This window comes from Microcaecilia unicolor, chromosome 3 (assembly GCF_901765095.1).
Source record: "Microcaecilia unicolor chromosome 3, aMicUni1.1, whole genome shotgun sequence".
Taxonomy (NCBI): domain Eukaryota; kingdom Metazoa; phylum Chordata; class Amphibia; order Gymnophiona; family Siphonopidae; genus Microcaecilia; species Microcaecilia unicolor.
The window spans coordinates 268,062,362-268,082,496 of NC_044033.1; positions in this window are offsets into that span (position 1 = coordinate 268,062,362).

Genomic DNA, 20,135 nt, shown 5'->3' on the forward strand with positions numbered 1-20,135 from the left:
GATGTTTTTATTCTCAGTGTGTCTATCTTTTAGGACCATTTATTAAAAAAAAAAAAAAAAGTCCAAAGGGAAAACACAAAAAAACAAGCCATTGTGTGTGATCTAATATGGGAAGAAATCAATTTCTCTTGTCTGGTCACTAACTGATATATCTAGGCATGTGGTTTTCATATTTTATATACAAATAGGTTCTCTGCTAGCGCTCATTGAGCCTTCCCAGCTGTCATTTGGAGGTGTATTTTTAAAACACTTTGACTTATAAGGTTACTTGGAGGCATATTTTCAAAGCACTTTGGGAGGCTAAGTTCCATAGGTTTCTATGGAACTTTGGGAGGCTAAGTGCTTTGAAAATAAGCCTCTTGGTGTTCTTTTGTACCACTCTGTTTATGGTGAGACCATTTTCTGAAGCACGTGTCTAAACTGATACTTTGAATTTCTGGTGCAGCTGTACATAGATGCTTGTAGCAGTGTTTCTTTGGTGGTTTGGCTGCACTTTGCTCTAAATTAATCTGATTTTTGGAGTCTAGTGTTTTGCCTGCATCAAGCTTGGGGGATATTTGATGGGTTCTCATGTGTTGCATAGGAAATCCATGAATCCCTAATCACTTCAGCCACCAAAAACAATTTCAATTGAATGCATGCACAGATTTATTTAGCACATGGGTATATGGGAATACATCTGTGATATTTTCTAATTTCCTCATTAAGACTGTGTTAACTATTGATTCCTACCTGGGACCTTCTTCCAGTTCAGTGTCTTTTTGCTTTTTGAGGAACATGCTTGGGTATTAGTGCTAGGGTATCCTTGGACTGCAATCACCACTAGGGAACATTTCCATTGATTTCCTTTGAGATTTTTGAAACCTGCCTTTCCTCTGTGTGGATTTCTGGTAATAGCATACCTCCCCCCCCCCCCACTAGTTTAGTAAGCCACGCTAGCAGCTGCCGTGCCCTAATGCCAACACAGCCCATTCACTTTGAATGGGCTGTATCGGCATTGCCGCACGGCCTAGTAAACAGGGTGAATAGTAACATAGTAAATGGCAGATAAAGACCTGCACAGTTCATCCAGTCTGCCCAACAAGGTGAACAGAGTTGAATCTAGCACTCTAAGTTTGCTTTTGCTTTTAAAGTGTTTTTGTAGCATTTTTACTCTTGTAGTTTGCTATATATTGTTTTGACAGTTTTGCTTTTCAGTTAAACATATGTATACTTGAATTTCTTAAGGACCTTTGCTCCATTTGTGCAAAATGGCCTCTATACCTGAGTACAGTCTAAAATGTTTTTATGGAAATATCTTATATAGACTATGGGCCACAATCTGCTATATTTGACATCTAGTATCTGTTTATTTTTATGTGTTTATTTTGACATTTATATCCCACATTTCCCCCATATGATTAGATTCAATGTGGCTTACAGATAAATCAGACAAGACAATTCTTACAAGTAGAGTAATAAGACTAGGACATGAAGGAATGATTGATGATAGAAGCATGGTTTGGATAGATACAGAATGAAAGTGCAGTCAGAGTTTTGGGATGAAAGGGTTTGCATTTATAATGAAGTGGTACAAGACTGGATACATTAGGTGAGATAGGTATTTAGTATTAACGGAGTGATATGATTTCCTGAAAAATAAGGCTTTCAGGTGTTTGTGAAAAAGGATGTAGTTGCTCGTAGATCTTGTTTCATTGGGTAGGGAGTTCCAGGTTTTTGTGCCTAAATAGGAGAAGCCGGATGTGTACACCGATTTATATCTTAAGTTTGGCAAGTGGGGTAGTGGACGACCAGGTATTTGCTTGCTCCGTTGATAGTGTTGCACAGTGGTAGATTGATTAGTTTGGTTGTGTAATCTGGAGCTAGACTGAAAATGATCTTATGGGTCAGTGTGCATAACGTGAACAAGATTTTAGCTTTCATCGGGAGCCAGTGAAGTTTTTGAAGTAGTGGGAATGCACTTTCATATTACGATTTTCTGTAGATCAGTCTGGCGGCTGTGTTTTGGGCAGTTTGTAATCTGGTTAGTAGGTATTCCCTGCATCATGCGTAGACTCCGTTACAGTAGTCGACATGTGCTAGCACCATCGATTGAACTAACGTGGAAAATTTCTCTGAGGAAGTAGAGCTTCCACATTGTATGAAACATTGTTGATGTGGTAGTCGATATTTGTTGCTGAAATGAAAGTTTGTGGTACAGAGTGACCCCTAGTATTTTTATGTTTATGCTTATTAAAACTTTCTATACGGCATATTCTGGCAGGCAGATCTAAGCGTGTACAATCTAAAATAACAAACACAAAGAAAGTAACTTCATTGTCAGATAGTAAAGTAAACCTCAGCCATGAGCTCAATCAGCATCAAGTTAGCAAACAACTCATCTAGTCAAATCAGCTTATCCGAGCATCTAGGCACATCCACCACAGAAAGAAACGTGGGCAATAGGGCAGCGGTCAAAGGTCACAGAGACCATATGCCATGGTAAAGAAATTACTTTTAAAAAGTGATTTGAACTTAAGAAAAGAAAGTTCTAGGTGGATGGTTGGAGGAGGATCATTCCACAATCTTGGAGAAAGGAAGAAAAAGGCAGTTGTTTTATACAGGAATACCTTGACCTCATTGATATTTTCTGGCTCAACTTGTATCATTTAGCATGCCTCAGTTAATATGAAATTAATTTCAGCTCTGTTTTTATTTGTCTCCTAAAAATATAAGTTGAGCTGTTCAAGACTTGTCATGAATGCACAACCAGTATCATGCATCCATACAGAGATTCTTCTACAATCATCATTGTGGTCTTCAAGAATAATTACTTTAATGTTTTATTGAGACTGTTTACCATCTACATAGTATCTTCATTTTGCCCCATATACCCCAGAGATTTTCAACCTTTTTCATCTCATGGCACACCCCCACACATGGTCCAACATCTTACCTTCTCCCGCCCCCCCCCACCACACCCACATATGGTCCAGCATTTTATCTTCTCCCCCTCTACCACCCCCACACATGGTCCAGCATTTTACCTTCTCCCCCTCCCACAAATAGTCCAATATTTACCTTCTCTTTCCCCCAAATAATCCAGCATTTACCTTCTCTTCCCCTACCCCACCCTCACAAATAGTCCAGCATCTGTCCCTCATGTCCCCTGTCCAGCCGATGACCAGGCATCGCCTCTTGTCTCTCCCCCCCACCCCCGGTACCTTTTAAAAGTTGTCTTGTCTCTAGCGGTCAGTGGCAGAGAGCAGGAAGTTATGTCAGAGAGAAGGCTTATGGATGAAGGGGCACCTATATGTGGGTATAGTGGGTTTCTGGTGAGTTTTGGAGGGCTCATAGTTTCTGCCACAAGTGTAACAGGTACGGGGAGGTATGGGCCTGGGTCCACCTGTCTGCAGTGCACTGCACCCACCACTAGACTATTCCAGTGACCTGCATGCTGCTCTAATGGACCCGAGGATAACATCTGAGGCTGGCATAGAGGCTGGTAAGTAATGTTTTTAATCACTTTTTGGGGGGCTGGGAGGGGGTTAGTGACCACTTGGGGAGTAAAGGGAGGTCATCCCTGATTTCCTCTAGTGGTCATTTAGTGCACTTTTTTTTGGCTTATTTGTTAATAAAACAGGCCTAGACCAAAATGTCCAAATTAGAGCCTGGATGTTTTTGTTTTGTTTCAATATGGCAGAAAAATGTCCAAGTGTTAGGAATCCAGATCCCACCATTAACACGCCCCCTTGAGATTTGAGCACACTTCTGATGGACGTTATAGAAAACTATCTAAAAATTGATTTAAAAAATACCAATTTAGATGTTTTTGTGAGAAAAACATCCAAATACAGATTTATGCCACTTTTTGGATGTTTTTCTCTTTTGAAAATGTGCCCCTTAGTAAAACATCAACATACACAAAAAGCTTCCAGCCATCAATGTCAGCTATCAGAGACATTATAGGGCACAGAATTGTTGAAGTCAAGGCAAGATCTTAAAGACCAAGAAAAAACTCTGATGAAACTCCCCCCAAACTGCTCATATCTGCAGAACAGAACCCATAGATCACCGCAAATGATCTGCTGAAACATTTAGCTAACACTGGTGTAATTGTCCATAGTACACTCATGCTAATTCAAGAATAGTCTACACTGGAGAGATGTGAGAATGAAACCTTTTTCTACAAGCTCATTGTCTGAAGTATGCAAAAAAAAATCTTGATCACCCTGAAACTCCTTGGACCAAAGGGCTTTGGACTGAAACAAAAATTGAGCTGTTTGATCACAAGTGAATGAGGTATGTATATAGAAAAACAATGAAGCACAGAGATGGTAAAGGTTCATGAATTTGATACACTGCCTTTCTGTAGTACAACCAAAGTGGTTTACATATTATATTAAGGTATTTTCTCTGTCCCTAGTGGACTCACAGTCTAAGTTGTATTCTACCTGGGGCAATGGAGGGTTAACTATCTTGCCCAGGGTCACAAGGAGCTACAGTGAGAATTAAACCCAGTTCCCCAGGTTCTCAGCCCACTGCACTAACCATTAGGCTACACCTCCAATGGCTCAAGAAGTATCCAGGTGGAAGAAAAGATGAATTGAATTAAATATCAAATTCTTCTAGAAGGTAATGTCCCATAATCAGTGAAAACATTGAAGATGAAAAGCAGCTGGATATTTCAGCAAGACAGCAATACAAACATCCTTCAAATCAACCATGAAAAACTTACAGCACAGGAAGATGAAAGTTTTGGAATGGCGACTTGAATTTTACTGAAAATCTGTGGGGAGATCTCAGACATACAGTGCATGGCATACCCAAGAATATTTTTAAGCTGGAAGAGTTCTGCAAGGAAGAATAGGGGGAAAATCCAAAAGCACAAATAGAAGACTTTTAGGGGCCAATATTCAAAGGAGCCCTTTTACTAAGCCACTGTAGAGCTAACATGTGGGTAGCATACACCAAATTGATCCTACCGTAGGGGTAGCATGGTAGTCTTGAAGTTGGAGTGCGCAGTTTCCCGTGGTAGAAAATAATTTTCTACCACAGGGGGCATTCCGGACGGCAGTTGGCAGTGCAGCCACATAGCCGCGCACTGCCTGATTACTGCAGGAGTAACATGTGAACCCATACTGCCAAGTAAATAGGTGGCGTTAAGGGCTCAGGCAGTAAATGGTTGCATTCTACTTTTTAGTTCACTGCCATTTAATGCCCCATTAACATAGTAACATAGTAAATGATGGCAGATAAAAACCTGAACGGTCCATCCAGTCTGCCCAACAAGATAAACTCATTTTACATGGTATGTGATACTTTTTATGTATACCCGAGTTTGATTTGTCCCTGCCTTTCTCAGGGCATAGACCGTAAAAGTCTGCCCAGCACTGTTCCTGTACTAAAAGTTCTGAAGCTAATGTCTAAGCCCCTTTAAAATTTACACTCCATCCCATTCAAATCTATTCAGCCACGATCAGGGCGCAGACCGTAGAAGCCGCCCAGCACTAATTTTACTCTCCAATTACTGGAATTGCCACCCAATCTCTGCTAAGATTCTGTAGATCCATTCCTTCTAAACAGGATTCCTTTGTGTTTATCCCACACATTTGAATTCCATTACTGTTTTCATCATCACCACCTCCAACGGGAGGGCATTCACATATCTACCACCCTTTCCATGAAAAAATACTTCTGTCATTAATCCTGAGTCTGCCCCCCTTCAACCTCAATTCATGTCCTCTATTTCTACCACCTTCCCGTCTCCAGAAAAGGTTCGTTTGAGGATTAATACCTTTCAAATATTTGAACGTATGTATCATGTCACCCCTGTTTCTCCTTCCCTCCAAGGTAGACATGTTCAGGTCGGCAAGTCGCTCCTTGTACGGTTTGCAATGCAAATCCCATACCATTTTTGTAGCTTTTCTTTGCATCGCTTCTAGTCTTTTTAAATCTTTAGCAAGAAATGACCTCCAAAACTGAACATAATACTCCAAGTGGGGCCTCACCAATGACTTGTAGAGGGGCATCAACACCTCCTTTCTTCTGCTGGTTATACCCCTCTCTATGCAGCCTAGCATCCTTCTGGCCACGGCCGTTGCCTTGTCACATTGTTTCTTCACCTTCAGATCCTCGGACACCAACACCCCAAGGTCTCTCTCCTGAGTCGAGTTTACTAATGTCTCCCTTCCTATTTGGTATCTCTCTTTTGGGTTTCTGCACCCCAAATGCATCACTCTGCAATTCTTCACATTACATTTTAACTCATAAAATTAAAAAGAAATCCCTCAGTCTATTTTCGTATAATTTTTCTAAAGTTTTTATTTAAAACATCAATTTAGTTAAATAATGTGATTTGTGCTCAGTGTTAGGTGCATTACACATGACTGCAGTCAAGGTTCAAAGTTTGTAATGCTACCATCCTGCCATCACAGCACAAGAACCCTATCCTCCCTACCTATAAAACAGCGATCCCTTCAACAATTCAAACAAATAAATGATAAATTGCACTTAACTTTTGGAGGTGGTGGGCTTGCTTGTATTCCAGCACAACTGTGAGCAGGGTTCTGCAGACATTAAACATTTAATGGAAACATTCAATTTTAACTTCCAGACCCTCAACCATTTTTCTAGCTTTTGGAAATTCCTTCTCAACGTTTCTACTCCCTCCAGGGTATCCACTCTATGGGCTATCTTTGTGTCATCCACAAAAAGGCAAACCTTTCCTTCCAACACTTCAGCAATATCTCTCACAAATATATTAAACAGAATAGGCCCCAGCACTGACATCTGAGGAACTCCACTGCTCACCTTCCATTTACCACCACCCTCTGCCACCTGTCGGTCATCCAGTTTCCTATCCAGTTCACCACTTTCGGTCCTACGTTCAGCCCTTTCAGCTTATTCATGAGTCTTCTATGGGGGACTGTATCAAAGTCTTTGCTGAAATCAAAGTAGATTACATCTAGCGCATGTCCTTCATCTAGATCTTTGGTCACCCAGTCAAAGAAGTCAATGAGATTCGTTTGGCAGGATTTTCCTTTGGTAAAGCCATCTTGCCTCGGGTCCTGCAACCCATTGGTTTCTAGAAAGTTAACTATCCTTTCAGCAGCGACTCCATTATATTTCCTACCACTGACGTGAGACTTACTGGTCTGTAGTTTCCCACTTCTTCCCTGTCTCCACTTTTGTGAAGAAGGACCACATCCGCTCATCTCCAATCTCGCGGAACCTCTCCCGTCTCTAAAAATCTATTAAATAAGAGGTCCCGCCAGGACCTCCCTGAGCTCCCTCAGTATCCTGGGATATATCCCATCTGGCCCTGTAGCTTTGTCCACCTTCAGATTCTCCAGCTGTTTATAAATTCTTTCTTCCGTAAACAGCGCAGTATTCACTCCATTCCCAGATCTTCCCTCGGCAGCCAACCGTGGTCCTTCTCTAGGATTTTCCTCCATGAATACTGAAGAGAAGTAATTGTTTAGCACATTTGCTTTATCCTCCTCACTCTCCACATAACCATTCTCATCTTTCAGTCTTGCTGACAGGCCTTTTTCCCAGCTGTGGTAAAAAATGGCCTAGCGCATGCCAATTTCACATGCTCACACTAGAGCAGGGCACTTTTTATCGCGTCTTAGTCAAAGAGCCCCATGGAGGGGCATAATCGAATGGGGACAACCATCTCTAAGGACGTCCCGGCAAAGGGGCAGGGAAACTGCTATTATTGACACCCAAAACTCAACATTTAGGTCGACCTTAGAGATGGTCGTCCTTAGGTCATCCTTAGAGATGGTCGTCCCCGTTTTTCGGCGATAATGGAAACTGAGGGCGCCCATCTCAAAAACGACCAAATCGAAGGCATTTGGTCATGAGAGGAGCCAGCATTCATAGTGCACTGGTCCCCCTGACATGCCAGGACACCAACCGGGCACCTTAGGGGGCACTGCAGTGGACTTCAAAAATTGCTCCCAGGTGCATAGCTCCCTTACCTTTGGTGCTGACCCCCCCAACCCCCCCCCCAAACCACTCCCCACAACTGTGCACCACTACCATAGCTCTACACGTGGGTACAGTGGGTTTTGAAGGGCTCACATTTACCACCACAAGTGTAACAGGTAGGGGGGGGGATGGGCCTGGGTCCGCCTGCCTGAAGTGCACTGCACCCACTAAAACTGCTCCAGGGACCTGCATACTGCTGTCATGGAGCTGGGTATGACATTTGAGGCTGGCATAGAGGCTGGCAAAATAAGTTTTTACATATTTTGTTTTTAGGGTGGGAGGGGGTTGGTGACCACTGGGCGAGTAAGAGGAGGTCATCCCTGATTTCCTCCGGTGGTCATCTGGTCAGTTTGGGCACCTTTTTGAGGCCTGGTGTTGAAAAAAATGGGCCAAGTAAAGTCGACCAAATGCTCGTCATGGATGCCCTTCTTTTTTCCATTATCGGCCGAGGACGCCCATCTCTTAAGCACGTCCCAGTCCCACCTTCACTATGCCTCCGACGCCCCCAGAAACTTTGGTCATCCCCGCGATGGACTGCAGTTGGGGACGCCCATAATCGGCTTTCGATTATGCCGATTTGGGTGACCTTGAGAGAAGGACGCCCATCTCCCGATTTGTGTCGAAAGATGGGCGTCCTTCTCTTTTGAAAATGCCCCTGAAAGTGATCTAAGTGGACAGAAATGTCTCCTGGCCAGTTCATCGCTTGTGTGGGGGTTTCCACTGATATTCAAAGCACTTAACTCGTTAATGCCGCTCAGTATCACCACAGACCTAAGCTGAAGGCCAGCAATTTTGTGGGTGGTCTGGGGGCAGAGTCAACATTTATGCGATTAAATACCAATATTCAGCATTTAACCACCTAAGTTAAACAGCCAAATAGGACCACATAAAACTCAGTCCTATCTTTATGTGATGCTGCTTAGGTGGTTAAGCGCAGTATATTGCACTTAACCACTTAAGAGATAGCTATCCTCATAAACCTGGATATTCAATGCCGGTGCCTAGACAAGGCTCAGTATTGAATATCCGGGGATAACACCATTGCCAACTAAAAAGAAACACTCTCCACCTCCAGCTGAATATCTAGCCTTTAGCTGGCTACAGCTGTTATTTCTGCCAATGGACACGTACTGATAGGGTGTCCAAACTTTAGCACCTGCTGTAGTCATATTGTGGTTGTTTATGAGTTGCTTAATATACCATTTAATGAGGGAGTGCACAAGGCAGTTTTGGTGCTAAAATCAAAACTGAAAAGCAGTATTTTAAAAAGTTGAATATCTAGTGGATGCAAATTGTGGGGAGGACACCCAGGCAATAGATAAGCGAGACTCTATAGAATAAAAAGCAAATAAAGGGTTAACATACTGCGGGAAAAAGTGGCCTTAGTGCATGCTTACATGGATCATTCCCATGTGCCAAGGCAGCGTTTCCCAAACGGTGTGCCGTGGTGCCCCAGTGAGCCACGGCAAACTCAGAGGGGTGCCGTGAACAGAGATGCAGAATCAGCGCACACCTCCAGGCAAGCACACAGGTAGAAGGCTAATTGGTCTCCTACTCCTGTGTGCTGTGTTAACACTGCTCTGCTGCTGCCCATGAGTCTTTCCTGTCTCATCCTGCCTCCTGCATGAAGTACTTCCTGTTTTCACATAGGCAGGAGGGGACGCAGCAGGAAGAAGAACCTGACCCATGGTCGGCAGCAGAGCAGAGTTAATTCATTAATGCATTAACCTGGGTCCTAGTACACAGGAGAAGGAGACAGACTGAGGGAGCACAGTAGAGGTAGTAAGAGCTACTGGCACCGGGCCATGGCAGCAGCTGAACAAGCTCTTTCTATGCACAGGTGATTAAAGGTGCAACCCTCCATTAAAACTTTTTTCCCCCAGAATACCTTTTTGTGTTAAATTCATTTTCCTATAATGTGCAGTCAGTGTCTTTGAATATTTGCCCCCCCCCCCCCCCCCCCCACCACCGGTATCTGGACAGTTTGAAATAATTTGAGCATGCCATTAAGGTGGTATAATCAGGTTTAGGGAGGAAAGATGGCTGGAAGCACCTTCCATACCACAGGCTGAACATGCTGATTGGGCAAAAGGAGACGCGGGGGGGGGGGGGGGGGGGGGGAGGTTGGATTTGGACTTCTTACTTGCATTGTAGTTATTTAAGAATAAAATATTATTTTTGTTTCAGTTTAATTGTTTGGAACTAACTACTTAATAAGCAGAACTGTTAGGTATTTCTTTTGACTTAGGAGCGCTGTGAAAAACTTACTGACACACTAAGGGCATCTTGAACCGAGAAAGTTTGGGAACCATTGTACTAAGGCCATTTTTCCGCATGGGTAAAATGGCCGAGCTTTCTATTTTTTAAATTAATGACCACACGCTAATTTTCCCATTAGCGCATGAGCCCCTACCACCAAGGCTCACACAGTAGCGCACTACTCGGTTAGTATGTGGCAATGGACCTGCACTAACTGATTAGTGCAGTAGACACCTATTCTCTGCCCCCAACCCAGGTGTTCCACGGTAATTCTGACATTTTAAGCTGCGGTAAATGTCCCCTAAATATTAACCATGCAGAAAACATTGCAGAAAAATCTTATGTTTAATTTTGCACATCTAGCCACTTAGGGATTAATTGAAACATGCAGTTTACCAGGGCTACCTACATTTGTTAACAGGGCCGCCAAGAGACAGAGTCAGGCCCGGGGCAGGGCCACTGCAGCTGACACCCCCCCCTCCCAAACACACACACACACTCGGGCCACAACCCCTCCCCACGCACATCGTTGTCTTGTAAATTATCAACCTGCAGGATGGGGTTTTAGCACCTTTATCTATCAAACATGATGACCCTACCTCAGCATCTGCAGACTAGTACTCCCCATCAGAGAAGGACCGGATCGGACTGTTATCTATCTCCTGCTGCACTGCTGCTCGTGCTGTGTGCTGGCTGAGACCAGGTTATCACATTCACGCATTAACCCTAAGTCTATCTGCTGCAGCAGCCTGCAGATTGTTCTTGCCGCACCCTGCGGTGTGGAAACAGTAAGTGATAGAGGCAGGAGGAGGCAGGATGAGCGAGGAAGGAGGAAAAAGGATGAGGACTTGCAGCAGCACTGTGGCACAGAAGACAATGTGATGAGTTACGCATTAACGCGATAACCCAAAAAACCAAGGAATGCATTGTAGCCTTCTTTCTTGTGCCTGCGCGGCTGCCAGCGTCACCTCTGAATGCTGAGAAGCCTTGCCAAATGCCGATGTGCAAGCAGTGCCAGGCCCCCCCCCCCCCCCAATCTAAACAGCTGTGCTTGTAAACAACTGTACAGTAAGGTTTTATATGTAAGTATTGCTCCTTTCTGTGTCAGCACACTATCACCAGGCCAAATCATCCTGTGATAGTGCACTTGAATACTATTATTTCAAAAACTTCTGAAATAATAGTATTCTAGTGCACAGGCAGACAAAACATAGTGCAAAGTAGTTCTTAAACTAGCTTTTCTGTACATTAAAGTAAACCGTACATTTGCATTGGTTACAAATGAATGAATAGTGGAATGCCTTACACACATCTGTTAAAGTGAAAGTCTGTTAAAGCAAATTGTGTGGTTGACCTGTTGTGCACAGAAGGTATGTGTTCTCTCCACCGCTACTCAAGATCATTTGTCAAAGAGAGAGAGTGCCACTTTGTACATTTGCTTTTGCGAAGTAACTATTTGCCAAGCGATATGTGAGGTTAGAGCTGGTTAAGTTCGCAAATACACATTTGTTTGACTCAGCTGGAGGGAATGTTCTCACAGTTAGAACTGCAATTAAAAAAAAAAAAAAAGCTACATACCTGCTCCAGTAACATCCTGGGTCTGCAAAATATGATACTGTGGAGCTTGGGAGTTCATTTTTTTAAGTACAAATATAATGCAATACTATAAATTGTACTGGGAGGGGATGCACTTGAGAAAAACCAAAGCTACATTCCAAGCAATCCAAGTCCTCTCGGATGCTCCTAGTCCCCTTCTTCCTGAGTAAGTTGCAACAGCAGGAAGTAAGTTTTTTTTTTTTTTTTTTTTTAAATATCAAAATAAACTGATAAACTGACTGGCAAACAAAGAGGCCAGTGCAGAAAGCTAGAACGGGTGGTAGCGTGTGGTTAGTGAGATATTTGCATACAATATTTTTTGGCCACACGATGCAGAGAAGTGTTTCAGGACACTAGTGCATAAAAAAAACAGAAAAGTAGGGTAGAAGGGTAGGCACTTCCAAGACACAAGGAAGGCCAGATGATCCAATGTTGATTAGAGATACACCAGAAAAGACTCGACACGGCACCATGTTACAGTGCTAAAGAGTCTGCCTCAGGAATCTAAGGAACACATAAAATATGGCTATTAACATCATGATATAGAAACATCTAGACACAGTAAAGTTATCATGGTAAAAAATGTACATTATGGTTATAAAAATAAATGAATAGCAACAAAAGATACTTAGAGGATCAAACAAAGATCTGGAGTAAAAACAAACTGTACAAGAAGGCATATATACAGTAACTCAGTATGTGTGGAATGTTTTTAGTAAAAGTAAATGGGCAGGGATTAAAAACAGAAAGGCAAGAACCAACTAGACAAGGTAAAAGTGTCATGGTAAAAAAAACCCCCACACACATTATGGTTATAAAGATAAATAAATAGCAACAAAAAATACTTAGAGGGTCAAACAACTATCTAGAGGTAAAAACAAAATGAATTCCTTCAAAAAGGCAGTAAATAAATCCAAATAAATAAATATTATGCAAAAACACATATATAAAGTAACTTAATATGTCTAAAATGTTAGCAAAAGTACATGAGCAGAGGTTTAAAAACAAATATAAGAGCCAGCTATATACAAGTGTGTTTATAAACCTGAATGCCATTATAAATGTCATTATTTGGATTTTGCTCACACCTTTTTCAGTAGTAGATCAAGGTAAGTTACATTCAGGTACACTTGATATTTCTCTGTCCCAGGAGGGCTCACAATCTAATTTTGTACCTGAGGCAATGGAGGGTTAAGTGACTTGCCCAAGATCACAAGGGGCAGCAGTGGGATTTGAACTGGCCACCTCTGGATTTCAAGACTGGTACTCTAATCATTAGGCCACTTCTCCATTATGCAACAACCTGATGCAAGGGTAGAACCAAAATATATATATATGCATTTCAAAACCATTGCACATATCAAGTGATTTATCTGTGAAAGAATTAGTAGAATCTCAAACCAAATGTATTAAAAAAATATATATATATATGTGATTTCCTGAGAGGATCAGCTGAGTTGTATTGGTAAAACAGGATGTATTAAAATAATATTAATATTGAATAATTGAGGTGCCTTGAGGTTTATAAATACATAGTTCCATAAATGCAACAACATGCAAATATGAGTGTGGACATAAAATTATAGTGTAAATATTTCCCCCCCCCCCCCCCCTGTTTACTAAGTTGTGTGACAACGCCGACACAGCCCATTCAAAGTGAATGAGCTATGTCGGCATTAGTGCATGGCAGCCACTAGCATGGCTTAGTAAACAGGGAGATTAATGATGTGATCTTGCACTAAAAACTAATCTATTCAAAAAGGCATACCCTGCCGATCCAACCTAAATGCCTGATCTCTGCGACACAAAAAAACTAAAGTACGTAATGGACATAACTCTTCTGCTGTCCGATTCCCTAATTGTGGCTGTGCCACATGAACTTTATCTGACTACAACATCACTTTGTATTTGTTCTCACCGGAGCCAGCAAACGCCTCTCCGATACTATGTAAGCCACATTGAGCCTACAATATGTGGGAAAATGTGGGATACAAATGTAACAAATAAATAAATAAATAAATATAAAACCCAGAAAATAAATGGATTTGTAGTATAATTTAATACACATATGTGCTGAAATGAGTACAGAATTACCCGGAACCCACAGCATATAGATATGTGTGAACTTAAAATTCTTGTTGAAAACCATAATCATACATTGAGCCAAGGCAATGAACACGTGAATGCATTTAATTAATCCATGAGCAGAATCAGTAAATCTAAAATAAAAGGGGGTACAATAGCGACTGTAACTGAACAGTATAGTGTAGTTGTCAAAAAAACGAATACCAATAAACATATGGAAAATATATTAAGATTATGTGCCCAATGTAACCCTAAATTAAGAGAAAGTTATAAACCAACTGATCTGGAGTCATGGTGTGTATATTTACTCTATGCGACAAGATTCTCATACACTGAGAATATCCAGTATTTCAGGAATTCTGCACCAAGTAAAAATGGGTTTAAATAAAGAGAAAAAATTACTTTTACGACTAGCGAAGAACGAAAGACAAGGACATAATACTTAATTCCAGTGTGCAATAGTGAACGAAACACAGGGATATGATACCTGATTACAGTGTACAATAATGAATGAAAAGCGAGGATATGATACCAGATACAAGCGTGCAGTAGTTGACTGCAAAGGAATTGAAATATTCCACACACAGTAAACGTTTCTTAGTGCAGTATATAAGTAGTAAAAAAGTAAATGTAAACACACTTACAATAAGTGTGGCCAATGTGGAAACAGTGAGAGGAAAAATACACATGAAACAATCCAATGAAATAGAGAAGATCAAAGCTGGGACAGAATAAAGCGTGAATGTGAAGCATCTACTGGAAAGAAAACCTGGTTACAAACAGGCTCATTTTTGAAAGAGAAGGACATCCATCTTTCGACATAAAACGGAAGATGGACGTCCTTTTCACAGAGATGTCCAAATCAGTATAATCGTAACCTGATTTTGGACGTCTCCAACTGCAGTCCGTTGCAAGGACGTCCAAATTTCAAGGGGGTGTGTCATAGGCGTAGCAAAGGCGGGACTTGGTTGTACCTAACACTTGGACATCTTTGACCCATAATCAAAAAAAGCAAGGATGTCCCTGATGAACACTTGGACATTTTCACCTGGACGTGTTTTTTTTTTACAAATAAGGCACAACAAGGTGCCCAAAATGACCAGATGACCACCGGAGGGAATTGGGGATGACCTCCCGTTAATCCCCCAGTGGTCACTAACCCCCCCCTACCATCAGAAAACATCTTTAAAAATATTTCCTGCCAGCCTCTATGCTAGCCTCAGATGTCATACTCAGGTCCATGACAGAGCATGAAGGTCCCAGGAGCAGTTTTAGTGGGTACTGTAGTGCACTTCAGACAGGCAGACCCAGGACCATACCTCCCCCCCCACCTGTTACATTTGTGAAGGAAACAGCGAGCTCTCCAAAACCCACCACAAACCCACTGTACCCATATATAGGTGTCCCCTCTTCACCTGTAAGGGCCATGGTAGTGGTGTACAGTTGTGGGTAGTGGGTTTTGGGGGGCTCAGCACACAACGTAATGGAGCTATGTTCCTGGGAGCAATTTATGAAGTCCACTGCAGTGCCCCCTAGGGTGCCCGGTTGGTGTCCTGGCATGTCAGGGAGACCAGTGCACTACAAATGCTGGCTCCTCCCATATCCAAATGGCTTGCATTTGCATGTTTTTGACATAGACATCTTTGGTTTCGAAAATCGCCGAAAATCTGAAATGTCCAGATCCAAGGACGTCCAAATCTAGGGACGTCCAAATTTAAGGATTTAGACGTATCTGACGGTATTTTTGAAATGAAAGATGGACGTCCATCTTTTTTCGAAAATACAGGTTTCCCTGACCCTGGATTTCGACGTTTTGCAAAGACGTCCAAATCGCAACTTGGACGTTTCTTTCGAAAATGCCCCTCAAAGTCTCAAACAAGTCAAGCACACAGAACTGGATGAAGGACATGCACTAGATCTAATCTACTTGGATTTCAGCAAAGTCTTTGATATGATCCCTCACAGAAGACTCATGAATAAGCTGAGAGGGTTGAACTTAGGACCCAAAGTGGTGAACTGGATAGGAAACTAGTTGACCAACAGGCGGCAGAGGGTGGTGGTAAATTGAGTCCGCTTGGAGGAAAGGAGGGTGAGTAGTGGAGTGTCTCAGGGGTTGGTACTGGGGTCGATACTGTTTAATATATTTTTGAGAGACATTACAGAAGAATTGGAAGGAAAAGTTTCCTTTTTGCAGATGACACGAAGATAGCCAATAGAGTGGATACCATGGAGGGAGTAGACACCATGAGAAGGGATCTCCAAATATTAGAAGAATGGTCAAGGGTCTGACAGTTAAAATTTAATGCCAAGAAATTTAGAGTGATGCACTTGGGATTCAGAAATCCAAAAGAGATATTCTAGGTAGGAGGGGAGAAATTGGTAAGCTCGGCTCAGGACAGAGACATTGGGGCGATGGTGTCCGAGGACCTGAAGGTGACAATGCAACAAGGCGGTGGCCATGGCCAGAAGGATGCTAGGCTGCATAGCGAGGAGTATAACCAGTAGAAGAAAGGAGATGTTAATGCCCCTATACAAGTCATTGGTGAGACCCTACTTGGAGTATTATATTCAGTTTTGGAGGCCAATTCTTACTAAGGATGTAAAAAGATTTGAAGCGGTTCAAAGAAAAGTGACAAAAATGGTATGGGATTTGGGTTGCAAGACATAAGAGGAGAGACTTACTGACCTGAACATGTATACCCTGGAGGAAGGGAGAAACAGGGGTGATATGACAGACATTCAAATATTTGAAAGGTATTAACCTGCAAGCAAACCTTTTCCATAGACAGGAAGACACTAGAACTAGAGGACATGAATTGAGGTTGAAAGGGTGCAGACTCAGGCATAATTTCAGGAAGTATTTTTTTATAGAGAGGGTGGTAGATACCTGGAATGCCCTCCCGCGAGAGAAGGTGGAGATGAAAATGGTAACAGAATTCAAAAATGTGTGGGATAAACACAAAGGAATCCTCTTTAGAAGGAATGGATCCAAAGAATTCTAGCAGAGTCTAGGAAGCAACAGCTAGTACTGGACAAACTTTTATGGTCTGTGCTCTGATTGTGGCTGGACAGATTCAGCTTCAGCTTCAGAAGTTGGAGAGCAAGGACAAAGCTAGCTGGGCAGACTTCTATGGTCTATGCTCTGAAAATGTCAAGGATGAATTAAAGCTGGCAAAAGAATCGGTTGGACCGCTAGATGATCGAGGAGTAAAAGGGGCGATCATGGAAGACAAAGCCGTAGTGGAGAGATTAAATTAATTCTTTGCTTCTGTCTTCACTGAGGAAGATTTGGGTGGGATACCAGTGCCGGAAATGGTATTCGAAGCTGACGAGTCGGAGAAACTTAATGAATTCTCTGTAAACCTGGAGGATGTAATGGGGCAGTTCTACAAACTGAAGAGTAGCAAATCTCCTGGACCGGATGGTATTCATCCCAGAGTACTGATAGAGCTGAAAAATGAGCTTGCAGAGCTATTGTTAGAAATATGTAATTTATCCTTAAAATCGAGCATGGTACCGGAAGATTGGAGGGTGGCCATTGTAAAGCCAATTTTTAAAAAAGGTTCTAGAGGAGATCCGGGAAATTATAGACCGGTGAGTCTGACGTCGGTGCTGGGCAAAATGGTACAGACTATTATTAAGAACAAAATTACACAGCATATTCAAAAGCATGGATTAATGAGACAAAGTCAACATGGATTTAGTGAAGGGAAATCTTGCCTCACCAATCTACTACATTTCTTTGAAAGGGTGAACAAACATGTGGATAAAGGTGAGCCGGTTGATATTGTGTATCTGGATTTTCAGAAGGCGTTTGACAAAGTACCTCATGAAAGACTCCAGAAGAAATTGGAGAGTCATGGAATAGGAGGTAGTGTTCTATTGTGGATTAAAAACTGGTTAAAAGATAGAAAACAGAGAGTAGGGTTAAATGGTCAGTATTCTCAATGGAGAAGGGTAGTTAGTGGGGTTCCCCATGGGGTCTGTGCTGGGAACGATGCTTTTTAACAGAGATGGGAGTAACTAGTGAGGTAATTAAATTTGCTGTTGACACAAAGAGGGGAATAATCGAATGTCGCCGGCCAAATAGATCACCAGCGATCTATGTTGGCGGCGGTGCTACAGCTGGCCGGAACCGTATTCTCGAAAAAGATGGCCGGCCATCTTTTTTTTCGATAATACGGTTTAGCCCGGCCAAATGCCGTGGAGTTCGCTGGGTTTGAGATGGCCGGGTTTGTTTTTCAGCGATAATGGAAAGTTATGTCGGCCATCTCAAACCCCGGCCAAATTCAAGGCATTTGGCCATGGGAGGAGCCAGCATTTTTAGTGCACTGGCCCCTCTGATATGCCAGGACACCAACCAGCCACCCTAGGGGTCACTGCGGTGGACTTCAGAAAAGCTCCCACGTGCATAGCTCCCTTACTTTGGGAGCTGAGCCCCCCAACCCCCCCTCAAACCCACTACCCACAAATGTACTGCACCCACTAAAATTGCTCCAGGGACTGCATACAGCCTCTAGGACTTATTGCTGCTGTATAACTTTGGCACACCAGTTCACACCTGAAGACTAATCTCTCTGAAAAAGTCCTTTCGTGAAATAACCACATTTACTCACAGTTAACTGCAGATCAGAGGTTGTGCCCCACTGGCAAAGAGTCCCCTGGTACTAAGATTAGCAGTAGGTCAGAGCTGGCACATTGGTGTACAATGCCCTCTTTCAGCACCATTCAAGGTAAGAACTACGTTCTCTAACGTGGGTAACACAGGAAAGGGAACTAAAACTGGCTTACAAAATGGCCACTACTGCATGGACTACAACAGGAAACAAAACAGGGCACACTCTGAACCCAGTTAACAGGGGGGAAAAGCACCATGGGAGTAGAGCCCAGTACCCTACACCCACCACAATGCATTGCTAATGTGACTCTGCAGGGCACCTAACAGAAAAGGTGTCACACTCACCCGAGAGCCACATCGCAACCAAGGAAAGGCTGTCGGAGGATACAACACATTCTGCTGTCATGGAGGTGGGTACGGCATTTGAGGCTGGCATACAGGCTGGCAAAAAAGGTTTTTAGTTTTATTTTTTTAGTTTGGAAGGGGATTGGTGACCACTGGGGGAGTATGGGGAGGTCATACAGCATTCCCTCCAGTGGTCATCTGGTCAGTTGGGGCACCTTTTGAGGCTTGATCGTGAAAATAAAAGGATCAAGTAAAGCCGGCGAAATACTGCTTAACGCTGCTTTTTTTTTCCATTATCGGCGAAAGCCGGCCATCTGGTAGCCACGCCCATGCCCGCCCATGTCCCGTCTTAGCTAATCTACCAACACGCCCCTCGAACTTTCGCCGGCGAAGCAACGGGAAAGCGGCGATGCTGTAAAAAATGCCGCTTTTGATTATACCAATTTCGCCATATTGGGAAAGGCTTTTAAGAAATCGCCGGCCATCTCCCGATTTGTGTCGGAAGATGGCCGGAGATCACTTTCGATTATAAGCTGGATAGTTATTCAAAGTCGTTAAATCGCGGGAGGATTGTGAAAAATTACAAGAGGACCTTACGAGACTGGGAGACTGGGCATCTAAATGGCAGATGACGTTTAATGTGAGCAAGTGCAAAGTGATGCATGTGGGAAAGAGGAACCCGAATTATAGCTATGTCATGCAAGGCTCCACGTTAGGAGTCACGGACCAAGAAAGGGATCTAGGTGTCGTTGTTGATGATACATTGAAACCTTCTGCTCATTGTGCTGCTGCGGCTAAGAAAGCAAATAGAATGTTAGGTATTATTAGGAAAGGAATGGAAAACAAAAATGAGGATGTTATAATGCCTTTGTATCGCTCCATGCTGACGCACCTCAAATATTGTGTTCAATTCTGGTTGCCGCATCTCAAAAAAGATATAGTGCAATTAGAAAAGGTGCAGGGAAGGGCGACGAAAATGATAAAGGGGATGGGACGACTTCCCTATGAGGAAAGGCTAAAGTGGCTAGGGCTCTTCTGCTTGGAGAAAAGGCAGCTGAGGGGAGATATGATAGAGGTCTATAAAATAATGAGTGGAGTTGAACGGGTAGATGTGAAGTGTCTGTTTATGCTTTCCAAAAATAATAGGACTAGGGGGCATGCGATGAAGCTACAATGTAGTAAATTTAAAATGAGTCGGAGATAAATTTTCTTCACTCAACGTGTAATTAAACTCTGGAATTCATTGCCAGAGAAT